Here is a 15,202-nt window from a genome sequence, read left to right as displayed (position 1 = left end):
ACCCCCATCACTCCTCTCCCTCCTGCTTCTGCATCCGTCTTGGTTTGGCCCGTATCCATTGCCCTGGCAGCCACCGCCTCAGTCCAGGCTTGATCACGGGCATGGCAGGACACGACTCCGTGGAGCCACGTGGCCTGATTCTCACACTTATGAAAAGCCTCTGGTCGGCACGTTAGGCATCTCTTCCAGTGACGCCATTCTTCCAGTTGCTGTTGGTAACTCAGGTGTGGCATTTTTATAGCAGGGACCTTTACTGTACGAGCTGCTTTCAACAAGACTCTGAGAGATGCTGGTGGGAGCTGCTCTGGCCACTGGACCCCTGCACGGCCTCCTACCCACTCTCCTGACCTCCTCTCCCCCTCCCCAATCCATTCTCCACCCAGAGCCCCCAAGTGCCCTTACCAAGCCAGACCAGGTTACATAGTTCTGCTTAAAACTGTCCAGTGACTACTCCATCTATTTTATTTAGATTTTTGTAATATATTTATAATAAAATATTTCACAAGTCATTTTATAAAATAAGAAGCCCAGCCCAGCCATCTGTGCCCCCAGGGATGGCCCAGCCTCCCACTCCCCACCCCTGTCCTCCAACTTTGCCTCTCCCTCCAAACTGGTCCCTCAGCCTGGACGATTCTGCCCTCCTTGCCCCTCTTTCCCTGGCTTTCCCCTCTTCGTCCTCAGGAACACCACCCAGACGATGCCCCCAGCTGGGATCAGAGCCCATAAACTGCCCGCATTACAGGTGTAGAGGGGGTGGGGGGAGTGTAACCACCTAATTCACAGCCAAGTGCCCCAGAGATTGTAAGATGTTGAGAGTATGTCTGTGGGGTTTCCTGCTGGATCCCAGGGCCTGGCACACAAAAGGTGGCATGATGTGGATATGGCCATGTGGCCAGTGACTCACTCAAGGCCTCACAGAAGTGCAGAGCAGAAAGAGGACTTGAACTCATCTCCCACCTTCCCACCCTTCCACGGTACCTCATCCACAAGGACCTTCCAAACGCAGCAAGGAGGGAGGAGCCAAGTGTAAGTCCTCCCTGCTCAGCATCCTCCCGGTCTAGGCTGAGTGTCACCAGCCTCCAACCACCCATCATCCATAGCCCCAACATCTCATCGTCACCCTCCGAGCTCCCTTTCTACTTTGTTCATCAGCTGAACACAACTCCTTTCCTTCATTGTTATGCTCAGAGGAGACTCACTCATTATCTCTGTCTCCCTTCTGTCTGGGAGAAGCTGGGAACAGGTAGGGAGGGAGCTCGGGCTGGGAGGAGGAGCTGGCCAGTGGGTCCTGAGTGCCTTTTGATAACAGCGGGAGCAGCCTGCACCTGGGCAGAAAGCTGAATGATGGATGGAATGTCCAAGTGCAGGGAAAGGATGCAGATGAGGGGTGAGGGAGTGAAGAAGGACCAGAGATGGGGGAGGATGAATAGGGAAAATTGGAAGTCAGGGCTCAGAACTCTCCTTTCAGTCACAAACCTGGAGAATATGACTGTGTTGGGCTCCAGTTCTGAGGCTGGACAAGGCCACATCTGCCTCTTCCTCTGTTGAGTACTTACTATGTATGCACCAGATGCTTGTATATAATATACGCTGCTGCTCCTAAGTCACTTCAGTCGTGTCCGACTCTTTGTGACCCCATGGACTGTAGCCCACCAGGCTCCTCTGTCCATGGGATTATCCAGACAAGAATACTGGAGTGAGATACCATTTCCTTCTCCAATATAATATATGAAAGTGAAAGTTGCTCAATCGTGTCAGACTCTTTGCGATCCCATGGACTACACAGTCCATGGGATTCTCCAGGCCAGAATACTGGAGTGAGATACCATTTCCTTCTCCAATATAATATATGAAAGTGAAAGTTGCTCAATCGTGTCAGACTCTTTGCGATCCCATGGACTACACAGTCCATGGGATTCTCCAAGCCAGAATACTGGAGTGAGATACCATTTCCTTCTCCAATATAACATATGAAAGTGAAAGTTGCTCAGTCATGTCAGACTCTTTGCCATCCCATGGACTACACAGTCCATGGGATTCTCCAGGCCAGAATATTGGAGTGGGTAGCCATTCCCTTCTCCAGGGGATCTTCCCAACCCAGGGATCGAACCCAGGTCTCCTGCATTGCAGGCGGATTCTTTACCAGCTGAGCTACAAGGGAAGCCCAAGAACACTGAAGTGGGTAGCCTATCCCTTCTCCAGCGGATGTTCCAGACCCAGGAATTGAGCCGGGTCTCCCGAATTGCAGGCGGATTCTTTACCAACTGAGCTATCAGAGAAGCCCATATGTAATACACGCCATCTCTTAATCCACACCATGACCCCCCAAGGGTGACATGGGTGAAAACACTGAGGTTCAGAGAGGTTAGGTAATTTGTCCAAACCACACAGCCAATGAAAATGAACATAGAAAATGAAAATTAAAAGCATACTCATCTCCTCCACAAATGATTTTTGGATGATTACTTGCTCCTTATGCAGCTAAGCACTTCAGAAGCATCACCTTGTTGAGTCATCATAGTAACTCTGAGAGCTCTTCCCAAAGCCCTCAGTCTCCTTCCGACTCTGCCCCTAGAGTAAAGATGCCCCAGCCCCAGTGCCCCTGCTACCACTCTGCAGGACATTAGCCTGGGAAGATCTGAATCGGGTGAACCTGACATTCAGGCTTGTATAGGCATGAGGAGGTCGTTTGTGAGGGGCATCCTCCTCCATCAGTGCAGCCAGAGAAGGGCCTGAGCAGCCCGCCTGGACCCCAAACCGCATCTCAACCAGCTCTTTCCTGAATTACCTCCGTTCCCACTCTGCCTTCTCAGGGAAGTGGTAGAAGGTGTGTCTGCATTTGGGGCTTTATGGGGATCAGATCTGAGACTCCCAAGGGCCTAGGGCAGGCAGCCCCATGTTGGGGGAGGGGAGCGGTCACCGCGGCTCCTGCAGGGCCTCCATCCCTCACCCTGATGACCCAAGACTCTCTGTCCAGTGGGGTTTTGTTCCTGGCTGTGGACATCCTGCCCCCGCACAGGGCAAGGCGGACGTACGGAGGGTCGCAGCTGTGCAGCTCCAACCAGGGCCGGATGTTGGGGCGGATAAGCACCTGCCAGCTCCCTCAGTGGAGCTGGGGTGACTCCAGCTCCATGCAGTGTCCCCGAGTCTCCATGGGGCTAAGCTGCCCTCCGCAGCAGTTCGCTTAGTGCTGGGCCCTCCCAGAGGTCCCCTCCCCGCCCTGTCTCATGTCTCCACCCCACTCCCCAAGTGGTACTTTCAGGAATTGGTTCACCCTAAAACACTGGGCTTACATCCTTGGGCAGGGTCTCCTGGGTGAACTCCAAACCAAAACCATGTAGGAGTCAGGCCCACGCCTGGTTTATCTGACCCCAGAGCCCATGCTGAGACCCACTACAGCTGTCTGTCCTACGGGGTAGGTAAATGATGTGCATCCCATATTTAGGAACACGAATTAAAAAGTGGCTAGTTGGGACTTCCCTGGTGTGGACCACCAGTGGTTAAGAATTTGCCTGCCAGTGCAGGGGACATGCGGTTCCATTCCTGACCAGGGATTTCACGTGTCACGGGAACAACTAAGCCCAAGAGCCACAACTACTGCGCCTGCGCAGAGCCTGGGACTCACAACTACTGAAGCTAGGCTCCCTAGAGCCCACACTCGGCAACAGGGAGGCAGCAGCCATGAGCAGTCTGCTCTCTGTAACTAGACAAAGCCCTTTTGCAGCAATGAAGACCTGGCAGCTATAAATAAATAAAAAATTTTTTTGCTACCATTGAAGTCCCATTTATTATTCTTTTTTAAATTGATTTATTTTTTATTGAAGGATAATTGCTTTACAGAATTTTGCTGTTTTCTGTCAAATCTCAACATGAATCAGCCATAGGTATACATATATCCCCTCCCCTTTTGAAACTCCCTCCCACCTCCCTCCCCATCCCCTGCTTCTAGGTTGATCCAGAGCCCCTGTTTGAGTTTCCTGAACCATACAGCAAATTCTCATTGGCTACCTATTTTATATATGGTAACGTAAATAAATTTTCAAAAAATAAGTTTCACAAAAAAAAATGTAAGTAGGTAACCATCTGCCACTGGGAGGAGAATGCAGCAGGGAAGCAGCAGCCAAGGGACCAGCGTGGAAACTGCTCTGATAATGGAGGCCCCTGAGAGTGTGAAAGTGAAACTGTTAGTTGCTCAGCCACATCTGACTCTTTGCGACCCTGTGGATTGTAGCCTGCCAGACTCCTCTGTCCCTGGGGTTCTCTAGGCAAGAATACGGAGAGGGCTGCCATGCCCTTCCTCAGGGGATCTTTCCAACCCAGGGATCAGACCCAGGTCTCCTGCATTGCAGGCAAATTCATCACCATCTGAGTCACCAGGGAAGCCATGGAGGCCGTTAAACTTTCTAGCTTTTTCTATATTCACCACGATGCCAATTTGGATGTGCTCCAGTGAGAAGTGGCCCCTCTCACCACAACAGCTTCTCCAGGTCCCGGGCCACTTGTCACCCTCTCCTCTAAATCTCACATCTGTTAACTCTCGAGAAATGAGTGGAGGGCAATCGGTTAGGCAGAGCACTTCAGAGACAATTCTGAGATGGTTGTGAGACTTATGGGAGCCAGTGCCAGATGAGAAATTACTTTGCTCCAGCAGTTCTGCAAAATTCAAAGCTTCTTGCTGGAGCAGAGGGTCACTTATTGAAAGGCTTCTTGCATAATCATCACAAAAGGCCCGCTTGTCAGCATCGCCAGAGAGATGGTCAGGGATGGTCTACACTGGGAGGGGCAGCCCTCAGAGAGATGGTCAGGGATGGTCTACACTGGGGGGGGGGCAGCCCTCACAGAGATGGTCAGGGATGGTCTACACTGGTTGGGGGCAGCCCTCAGAGAGAAGGTCAGGGATGGTCTACACTGGGGGTGGAGGTGGGCGGCCCTTTCTCTGCTTTAGGAAGGATCCTTCAAGAAGGTTAATGATCCAGAGGAAGTAACAGGCAATTCTGCCACCAGACATGACTCAGTTCAGTTGCTCAGTCGTGTCCAACTCTTTGCGACCCCATGAATCGCAGCACGCCAGGCCTCCCTGTCCATCACCAACTCCCGGAGTTCACCCAGACTCACGTCCATTGAGTCAGTGATGCCATCCAGCCATCTCATCCTCTGTCATCCCCTTCTCCTCCTGCCCTCAATCCCACCCAGCATCAGAGTCTTTTCCAATAAGTCAACTCTTTGCATGAGGTGGCCAAAGTACTGGAGTTTCAGCTTTAGCATCATTCCTTCCAAAGAAATCCCAGGGCTGATCTCCTTCAGAATGGACTGGTTGGATCTCCTTGCAGTCCAAGGGACTCTCAAGAGTCTTCTCCAACACCACAATTCAAAAGCATCAATTCTTCGGCTCTCAGCCTTCTTCACAGTCCAACTCTCACATCCATACACGACCACAGGAAAAATCGTAGCCTTGACTAGCTGGACCTTTGTTGACAAAGTAATGTCTCTGCTTTTGAATATGCTATCTAGGTTGGTCATAACTTTGCTTCCAAGGAGTAAGCATCTTTTAATTTCATGGCTGCAGTCACCATCTGCAGTGATTTTGGAGCCCAGAAAAATAAAGTCTGACACTATTTCCACTGTTTCCCCATCTATTTCCCATGAAGTGATGGGACTGAATGCCATGATCTTCGTTTTCTGAATGTTGAGCTTTAAGCCAACTTTTTCACTCTCCTCTTTCACTTTCATCAAGAGGCTTTTGAGTTCCTCTTCACTTTCTGCCATAAGGGTGGTGTCATCTGCATATCTGAGGTTATTGATATTTCTCCCGGCAATCTTGATTCCAGCTTGTGCTTCTTCCAGACCAGCGTTTCTCATGATGTACCCTGCATATAAGTTAGGGCCTTTATTTCCATGCAAAGGAAACTGCCTTCATTTCTTTGGTTTCTAGAAAGGAAAGCTTCCTAGGCCCCAGCAGATGGCCAAGGTCCATTTAAGTTAATCATTCATTCATTAATAACAGCGTATCCTAGAGTAGTAAAAACCACTGGTATTTGTTGGGTGTTTATTCTGTGGCTGCATCAAATGGTTTACAGGAATTATCCTGTTTAATTCTCACAGCTCTCTCTCATAGGTCACTAGTCCCATTTTACAGATGATGAAACGGAGGCTCAGCTGAGGTCTTGAGCTCTCCCAAGGCCACCTGACCAGTAAGCAGTGGAGCTGGATGTGGAAACAGACGATATGAATTCTAATCCCACTCTACCTTCTCATTAACCATGTGATGTCAGACACGTCTTTCAAAGCATTTAACTGAGCCTCTGTTTTCTCCTCTGGAAAATGGATGCACTGACTGTTAAAGTTTGAGAAAACAGGAAAGAGCTCTGAAATGTCAGCCCTTTGAGAGAAATCTCCACACGACTTGGTATCTATTCTTCATTTCAAATATCCCACAACTGTTTGCTTTTCTTTTCCCTCTTGAGATCTTAAAAATCTTTCCCAGCAACCGAGACGTCAGAACTCTCTTTGGGGAAACAGAGGGGTGTCTCACCTACAGGGGGAAACAGAACCATCTTTATGTTAGATGAGACTCTGAATCCAGATCTGTTGACTTAAAAGTTTGTCCCCTTGTCCCTCTGGTGCCACCAGGCACACAGCCCCCCAGTGGGAGAAGTCAAGATGCTCTGGGCAGCTCATGTCCTGTCAGCTCCCTCAAGTAAATGTAAAGAGGGTGCCAGGGTCTCCAGGCAATCACGCCTGTTTACAGGGACCAGAGGCTTGGCAAGCGGGCCTGGAGGCCTCCCTGTTGGGCAACATGCCCACCAGCCCCACTGCTTCCATCCGGAAAAGGCCCTTGACTCGGCATTCTAAAAGGTATTCCCAGTCTGTTCAAAGGCTGCCAGATGCCAGCCCACAGATGCCACATTCATGTGCTTATGACACGCCCCAAGAATCCTTGGAGCAAGAGATGGAGAACCAGTCTCAGAAAGAAGTCGATCTTGGTAAAACTGACAGCCTTTAACTTTGTCCAGCACTTTACAGCTTGCAAAGCATGCCTGAGGCAACAGGTGGTATCGGTTTTGAGCTTCACAGGAACTCTGAGAGGCTGGGGTGAAGAATTGTTCCTTCAAGTCCAGCCACATCAAGTGGCCTACAGTGGGAGTTAAGTCATGGCCAGAGCATACTCACCAGGGAGCGCCTGGAGGGCAGGCTGATAGCCCTGGGGGCTACCATCTCACTGCAGGGAGGACTCACTCCACCCATGCATTGGAGAAAGGCAGCCTGGGGGTAGGCGGGGAGCCAGGAGAAGAGGTGTCACTGAGTGAGTCGGAGTGAGGGCCAAGAGGCAGCAGAGGCCAGCCCTGCCTACTTGGCAGAGATGCTCCGTTGGAAACAGCACGGCAATGGCTCCTGACGCCAGCTGGCATGGGTTCGAATCCTACCTCACCCTGTTTCAAGTGTATAATCTAAGCACGTTGCTCAACTTCTGTGTGCCTCTTTTTTCTCATCTCAATTTCAAAGATATCCTTCGCTGATAGATAGAAAACGCAAGGAAGCAGGTCAAGAACGGACTGAGGGAAATTATGAGAGAGAAATAGATTTAAGGGCCTAGATCTGATAGATAGAGTGCCTGGTGAACTATGGAATGAGGTTCATGACATTGTACAGGAGACAGGGATCAAGACCATCCCCATGGAAAAGAAATGCAAAAAAGCAAAATGGCTGTCTGGGGAGGCCTTACAAATAGCTGTGAAAAGAAGAGAAGCGAAAAGCAAAGGAGAAAAGGAAAGATATAAACATCTGAATGCAGAGTTCCAAAGAATAGCAAGAAGAGATAAGAAAGCCTTCTTCAGCGATCAATGCAAAGAAATAGAGGAAAACAACAGAATGGGAAAGACTAGGGATCTCTTCAAGAAAATCAGAGATACAAAAAAAAAAAAAGAAAATCAGAGATACCAAAGGAACATTTCAGGCAAAGATGAGCTCGATAAAGGACAGAAATGGTATGGACCTAACACAAGCAGAAGATATTAAGAAGAGATGGCAAGAATACACAGAAGAACTGTACAAAAAAGATCTTCACGACCCAGATAATCACGATGGTGTGATCACTGACCTAGAGCCAGACATCCTGGAATGTGAAGACAAGTGGGCCTTAGAAAGTGTCACTACGAACAAAGCTAGTGGAGGTGATGGAATTCCAATTGAGCTGTTCCAAATACTGAAAGACGATGCTGTGAAAGTGCTGCACTCAATATGCCAGCAAATTTGGAAAACTCAGCAGTGGCCACAGGACTGGTAAAGGTCAGTTTTCATTCCAATCCCAAAGAAAGGCAATGCCAAAGAATGCTCAAACTACCGCACAATTGCACTCATCTCACACACTAGTAAAGTAATGCTCAAAATTCTCCAAGCCAGGCTTCAGCAATATGTGAACCGTGAACTTCCTGATGTTCAAGCTGGTTTTAGAAAAGGCAGAGGAACCAGAGATCAAATTGCCAACATCCGCTGGATCATGGAAAAGGCAAGAGAGTTCCAGAAAAACATCTATTTCTGCTTTATTGACTATGCCAAAGCCTTTGTGTGGATCACAAGAAACTGTGGAAAATTCTGAAAGAGATGGGAATACCAGACCACCTGATCTGCCTCTTGAGAAATTTGTATGCAGGTCAGGAAGCAACAGTTAGAACTGGACATGGAACAACAGATTGGTTACAAATAGGAAAAGGAGTTCGTCAAGGCTGTATATTGTCACCCTGCTTATTTAACTTATATGCGGAGTACATCATGAGAAACGCTGGGCTGGAAGAAACACAAGCTGGAATCAAGATTGCGGGGAGAAATATCAATAACCTCAGATATGCAGATGACACCACCCTTATGGCAGAAAGTGAAGAGGAACTAAAAAGCTTCTTGATGAAAGTGAAAGTGGAGAGTGTAAAAGTTGGCTTAGAACTCAACATTCAGAAAACGAAGATCATGGCATCTGGTGCCATCACTTCATGGGAAATAGATGGGGAAACAGTGGAAAACAGTGTCAGACTTTATTTTTGGGGGCTCCAAAATCACTGCAGATGGTGACTGCAGCCATGAAATTAAAAGACGCTTGCTCCTTGGAAGGAAAGTTATGACCAACCTAGATAGCATATTCAAAGGCAGAGACATTACTTTGCCAACAAAGGTCCGTCTAGTCAAGGCTATGGTTTTTCCTGTGGTCGTGTATGGATGTGAGAGTTGGACTGTGAAGAAGGCTGAGAGCTGAAGAATTGATGCTTTTGAACTATGGTGTTGGAGAAGACTCTTGAGTCCCTTGGACTGCAAGGAGATCCAACCAGTCCATTCTGAAGGAGATCAGCCCTGGGATTTCTTTGGAAGGAATGATGCTAAAGCTGAAACTCCAGTACGTTGGCCACCTCATGCGAAGAATTGACTCATTGGAAAAGACTCTGATGCTGGGTGGGATTGAGGGCAGGAGGAGAAGGGGACGACAGAGGATGAGATGGCTGGATGGCATCACTGACTCAATGGACGTGAGTCTGAGTGAACTCCCAGAGTTGGTGATGGATAGGAAGGCCTGGCGTGCTGCGATTCATGGGGTCGCAAAGAGTCGGACACGACTGAGCGACTGATCTGATCTGATCTGAAGACTCTGGACTGCAGGGTTTATATGGGGTTGGGGGTGGGGATGGAGAACAAGGTAAAATTGGGCATGAGTGACAGGTACAGCTAGCTGCTTGGGGTGCTTTCTGGGACGGGCATTGTGTCACTCAGGTAAGCGGCAGGATGGGGTGCGGTGAGCAGAGGGAAAAAGGAATTTAGAAAAACAGGAACCAGTTTAACTTTGCCACAGCACAATTTGCCCTAGGTTCAGACTGAGCCATCCGGAAATGGGCAGACATGGTAAACGTAGAATGTTCTAGAAGAGCATCTCTAGGCTCCTGCAGATAAGCTACCATGAGCTGTTAAAGGAAACCTCGGGTGGCTCTGGAACGATGATTTGCTCAACTCGGAATACTTGCAGGCTTGAAAATTACAACAGCAAGGTTTGGCTCCCTCCTGCAGCAGCCAGCATTTTCCCAGCTGCTACTGCCCCCTGCTGGTCGAATCAGGATATGGCAGTCTCTGTGCAACTCGGGCTCCAGCTCAGGGCTCCACTTTGCATTCCCTGCGCACAGAAGGTGAGTCAGTCACATTTCCTCTGCCCTTTACTGGGGTGGCCACGGCCAAGTACTGCATCAGCGAAGGCATAAACAACCAGGCCCACGTGAACAGTGAAGAACTCAACAGCAAAGGTCATTACCATGAGAAGGCAGTGTACCAGAGGCAGCTATGACACAGTGCATTATGCAAATAATTGTAAAACAGACGCCACCGCTGCATTATAGATCATCCTCGGGGGCTTCACCGCCATCCCAATGGCTGTTAATGAGTGTGGTGTTTACTGAATCTTAGGACTTGTCAGGCCCCCAGTCTAGGTCCTTTACTTGTTATGTGTAACAGCCGATCCTTGTGGCACCCAGAGATGCAGGAATGAGGAAACAGAGCTTAAAAGGCAAAGAAGGGTTCAAACTTACACAGTCTGATTCCCGATCCTTGCAGATTTCCATTTTAAAATCAATATGCCCTACACATTGAGTTCATACATCAGTGGTCCTCATCCATGGATAATTTTGGCCCCCAGGGAACATCTGGCAATATCTAGAGGCATTTGGGCTTTCATAATGAGGGAGATGATTCTGGCATCTAGTGGGTAGAGGCCAGAGGTGCTGCAAACAGTCTACAATGCACAGGATGGCCCCCACAACCCAGAAATAGCCGATGCAAAATGTCAACAGTGCGGAGATGAAGAAATCCTAATCTAAATATGTAAGATTCCTACCAATCCACTGGCCCTCTCTTTTGCATTGTCCTCTGCCAGGAAGGCATTAGGGAGAATCTGCTTTAATGTACCAAAGGTATTCTTCCTGAGGATTCATGCTGGATAACTCTCAAGAGGCCTTTCCCCACTAATTTCTCTTAAAGCCTCTTATGTCCCCAGCAGGACTGTTTTGCATCCAACAACCCTGCTAATACACTCCACAAGCGCTGGGCTCTAAGGAGTGGCCCAGGCAGAGCAGAAACCCCCTGGAACCACTGCAGTGGGCACGGTCATCCGGGGCACTGTGCGTGGAATACTGCGGCTGATGCTGGCACTCAGCCGCAGCTCAGATGAACGCTGCTTGTCAGGGCTGTCGGAAAGCATTCAACCCCAGGATGATTGAATGTTCCCTGAGAACAACTTGTCAGTAGCTGCCTCTCCACCTCCTTCTCACCCGAAGTCCTAGCTTCCTAATCAGCCCAGTCCTTGGTTTTGGGAAGCAGTGCTATTAACTCCTCCTTCTCCATAGAGCCCACAGAACTGGAGATTCTGGTGCATCCAGAGGTTCTTTGTGTCTGGAGCTAGCTGAGTGTAGAGGGAAGGAGGGGCGTGAAAGACCAGGCATCAGGCTGCCCCTGTCCAAATGGCCATGGAACCCCTTCCAACAATAAGCCCATTACCTCCACAGGAATTGGTGCTTGTTGAACGAATGAATGACCAGAAGGGTAAACCCTAGGAGATTCATTCATTCATTCAAAAGTACTTCCTAAGTATCTCACCATGCTGGGCACGACCTGAGATGCTGGGAGGACAAAAAAGATCACATCCCTGTTCTCATGAAGCTTATCTTCTAGTGGATGGAGACAGATACAAGGCAAATAAATAAATAAACATGGAAAACAATACCAGGTAGTGTTGAATGCTAAGAAGAAAGCACAGTAAGACAAGGAGTTGAGTCTGATAGATTGGGAGTAATTCTTTAAACCAGGCACTTGGGAAGGCCTCTCCAAGGAGATAGGGAGGCCTTTATTTGCACAAAGAGCTAAAGGTACTGAGAAAGTCATGCAGCCATGGTGAGAACAGTCAGTGCAAAGGCCCTGAGGTAGGAAGGGTCTTGGGGAGTTTGAGAAGCCATAAAGCAATTGGAGAAGATGGATAAAAGTGGGTCCCGGCATGACCTAGGAGCAGTGGCTCCCAAACACGAGCAGGCACCAGAATCACCAGAAAGGCTTATGAGAACACAGACTGTGATTCCCACCCCCAGAGCTCAGTTGGTCTGAGTGGGGCCTGGGGATGTGCATTTCTGACAAGTCACTGTATGATGCTGATCCTGCTGATCCAGGGACCACAGAATACTTATTCTTAAAGCAACTAGTCTTTTCCTACTCAACACTGACCATAAGCAGTCACAGATAACCACTGTTGATTATCTGCTTCCCCACTGGGCTGGATGCTCCCTGAGAATAGTCACTATGGTGGTTTGGTCCCTGGTGCTTAGTAAGTATGGTTGTTTAGTCTCTCAGTGGTGTCCGACTCTTTTGTGACTTCATGGACTGTAGCCCACCAAGCGCCTCTCTCCATCAGATTTCCCAGGCAAGAATACTGGAGCAGTTGCCATTTCCTTCTCCGGGCAATTTTCCCAACCCAGGGATTGTACCTGCATCTCCTGTGTCTCCTGCACTGGCAGACAGATTTTTCACCATTGGGCCACCAGGGAAGCCCATTTAGTAAGTAGTACCCAATAAAAATATTTGTTGAATGAATCCCTCAGAGAAGGTTCTATGCCAGGCCTTGCCTCACTTTCTTTTGCCATTCTGCTGTACATCTGGCTTCAAGCAAAGGCCTGGGTCAGACCTATCTCTTACCAGTCTCCCATTCAGCCCTAAGCACAGCATGTCACCTGCCATCCTCCAAATGTTCAGCTCCTTCCCACAACTCCATGCCTTTGCATGTGCTGTTTCATCTGCCCAGGAAGTCCTTACCTCTATGTACACCTTGTAAATTCCTACCCATTCTTCAAGGCTCTTCTTCCAGAATATCCTTCCCAACTCCACCTAACCAGGGTTAAAAGTGCTCCTTGGGGTCCTGTATCTACCCTTGTCATAAGATTTATTCACACATCTGTCTTTCTCAACTAAATGTCACAAACGGGCAGCCCCCAGAGAGAACTAGACAACAGACGTGTTCAACTGCAGCTGCTGCAGTGTTTTAAACTGAAGTTCATTGCCAAAATTTGAGAGTCAGGGGGAATACACACACAAAAGAAATCCAGATTCCTGGCTCCTCTAGAAAATGCAGGGTTCCATATGACTGGGCCAGTATTCCCCCATAGCCAACATTTGCCAGAGTTGCCTGGGTCTCTGGCACCTTCATTTCGTGACCCAGCAATCAGCACAGGACCTGGCCCAGAGCAGGCACTCAAGAAAAGCTTATTAATGAAAACAGAAAGAGTACACCAAGCAATGGAAAAAAAAATTGGTCCCAAGAGCAGGAGACCTGAGGTTGGTTCTGATTCTTCTTGCATGAGCCTGGGCTCTCTGTGGGCCTCAGTTTCCTTACCTGAGAAATGGAAGGAATGATCCCTTCCACTTCCCAGAGTCATTGCATCCTATAAGAGAGAAGATGTGACGTGTATAGCACATGTCTGGAATATCTAGTGCTCAATCAGTAGGAGCTATTAGTGCAAGGAACTCAATCAATATTTACTCTTTAGGATGGAAAGAACTGAGAGAGGATTAGAGGCAGGAGAGGTCCCAGTAAGGGCCAAGAGGTTGATGGTCTACCTGCCTTCAGTTCTGCCCTTCACCAGCTTTGTGACCTTGGGCATCTGATTTCACCTCATTTGGGCCTCAGTCTCCCTGTTTATCAAACAGAGATGATACACGCCTCACAGGGGTTATTGTCAATATCAAACAGGAACATGAATAGTAAGTTAATGAATTCTTTACAGCACTCAAACTGAGGCCAGCACTCAGTGTGGGCTTGGCAAATGCCAGCTCTGTTATAGTGGCTCAAGGAGGGGTTAGACTAGAATATCTCAAGCGTCCTTATGGCTCCCAAACTCTCTGATCCCCTAAAACCCAGTGACAGTCATGTGGCTGTTGTTTGATCATCAGTAGTGTATAGAAGGCCCTTGGAATGGGGGAGTGAGGTGGGAGAATTCACCATATGGGGTTTACCACCTCTGTGTGTGTGTGTTAGTTGCTCAGTCATGTCCGACTCTTTGCAACCCCATGGAGGCTCCTCTGTCCATGGAATTCTCCACACAAGAATACTGGAATGGGTTGCCATTTTCTTCTCCAGGGAACGTTCCCGATCCAGGGATTGAACGCAGATCTCCTGCATTGCAGGCAGATTCTTTACAGTCCTGAGCCACCAGGGAAGCCCCTCTGGGAAGATACAAAATGCTCTTACAACAGTATTGACCAAAATCACACCCAGGAGCAGGAAGGAAAGGGTCAGGGCAGATGTGGTGCTGAGGAGGACAACCCCATAAAGGAGGTGCAATTACTACCCCCCACCCCTTCACAGATGAGGAAACTGAGGTTCCCAGAGGTATCACCCCCAGATGGATCTCAGCATCTGAGCCCCACGGAGCTGCCTCAGGAGGTTGACTCACTCAAGAGGTCCTTCAAGGGATTAACAGGACAGTCTGGAGGCGGAGGCAGGAAGACCAGGAGAGGCTTTGTGACTCACCGAGACCTGGGGTGTCTGAGACAGACTGCATGATGTCTCCCAAGAAAACAAGTAAGGCGGAATGCAGGAGACAGGTCTTAACCATAATACCGGGAATGACAGGCAAGGAAAGATAATTCCAGACAACTTGCATTGTTTCAGTCCTGATTCAAGCCTGAAACATTTGCAGCAGTTTGTAGAACATGTGTGTGTTCATTGTCCTGCGAAAGATTGCGAGCCACAGTAAGACACCCGGCAGGTGAGAGAGGTTCCATGTAAATGAAAGGCATGTGTGTGTGCATGCTCAGTCATATCCAACTCTTTGCAACCTCATGGACTGTAGCCCACCAGGCTCCTCTGCCCATGGAATCTTCCAGGCAAGAATACTGGAGTAGGTTGCCATTTCCTATTCCAGGGGATCTTCTTTACCCAGGGATTGAAACCACGGCTCCTGTGTCTCCTGCATTGGCAGCCAAATTTTTTATCCCAATGCCACCTGGGAAGCCCTAAATGAAGGGCATATGATAGCAAATTCTGGAGGCTGCATCTTCCCTGAGGGGCTGTTCTTCCCTTTTAGCATCAGCCATCCCAGAGGAACCGGCAGGAGTGAGAAAAGGGGTGCAGGCATCTGGCCAACATGACGGTGATGATAAACCCAATCTGTTCAGTAAATCTCTTATTCATCCA

The sequence above is a fragment of the Bos grunniens genome, chromosome 5 (genome assembly GCF_055505025.1).
Source record: "Bos grunniens cultivar Pamir isolate PY7600 chromosome 5, Bosgru_T2T1.0, whole genome shotgun sequence".
Classification (NCBI taxonomy): domain Eukaryota; kingdom Metazoa; phylum Chordata; class Mammalia; order Artiodactyla; family Bovidae; genus Bos; species Bos grunniens.
This window is presented reverse-complemented; position numbering follows the sequence as displayed.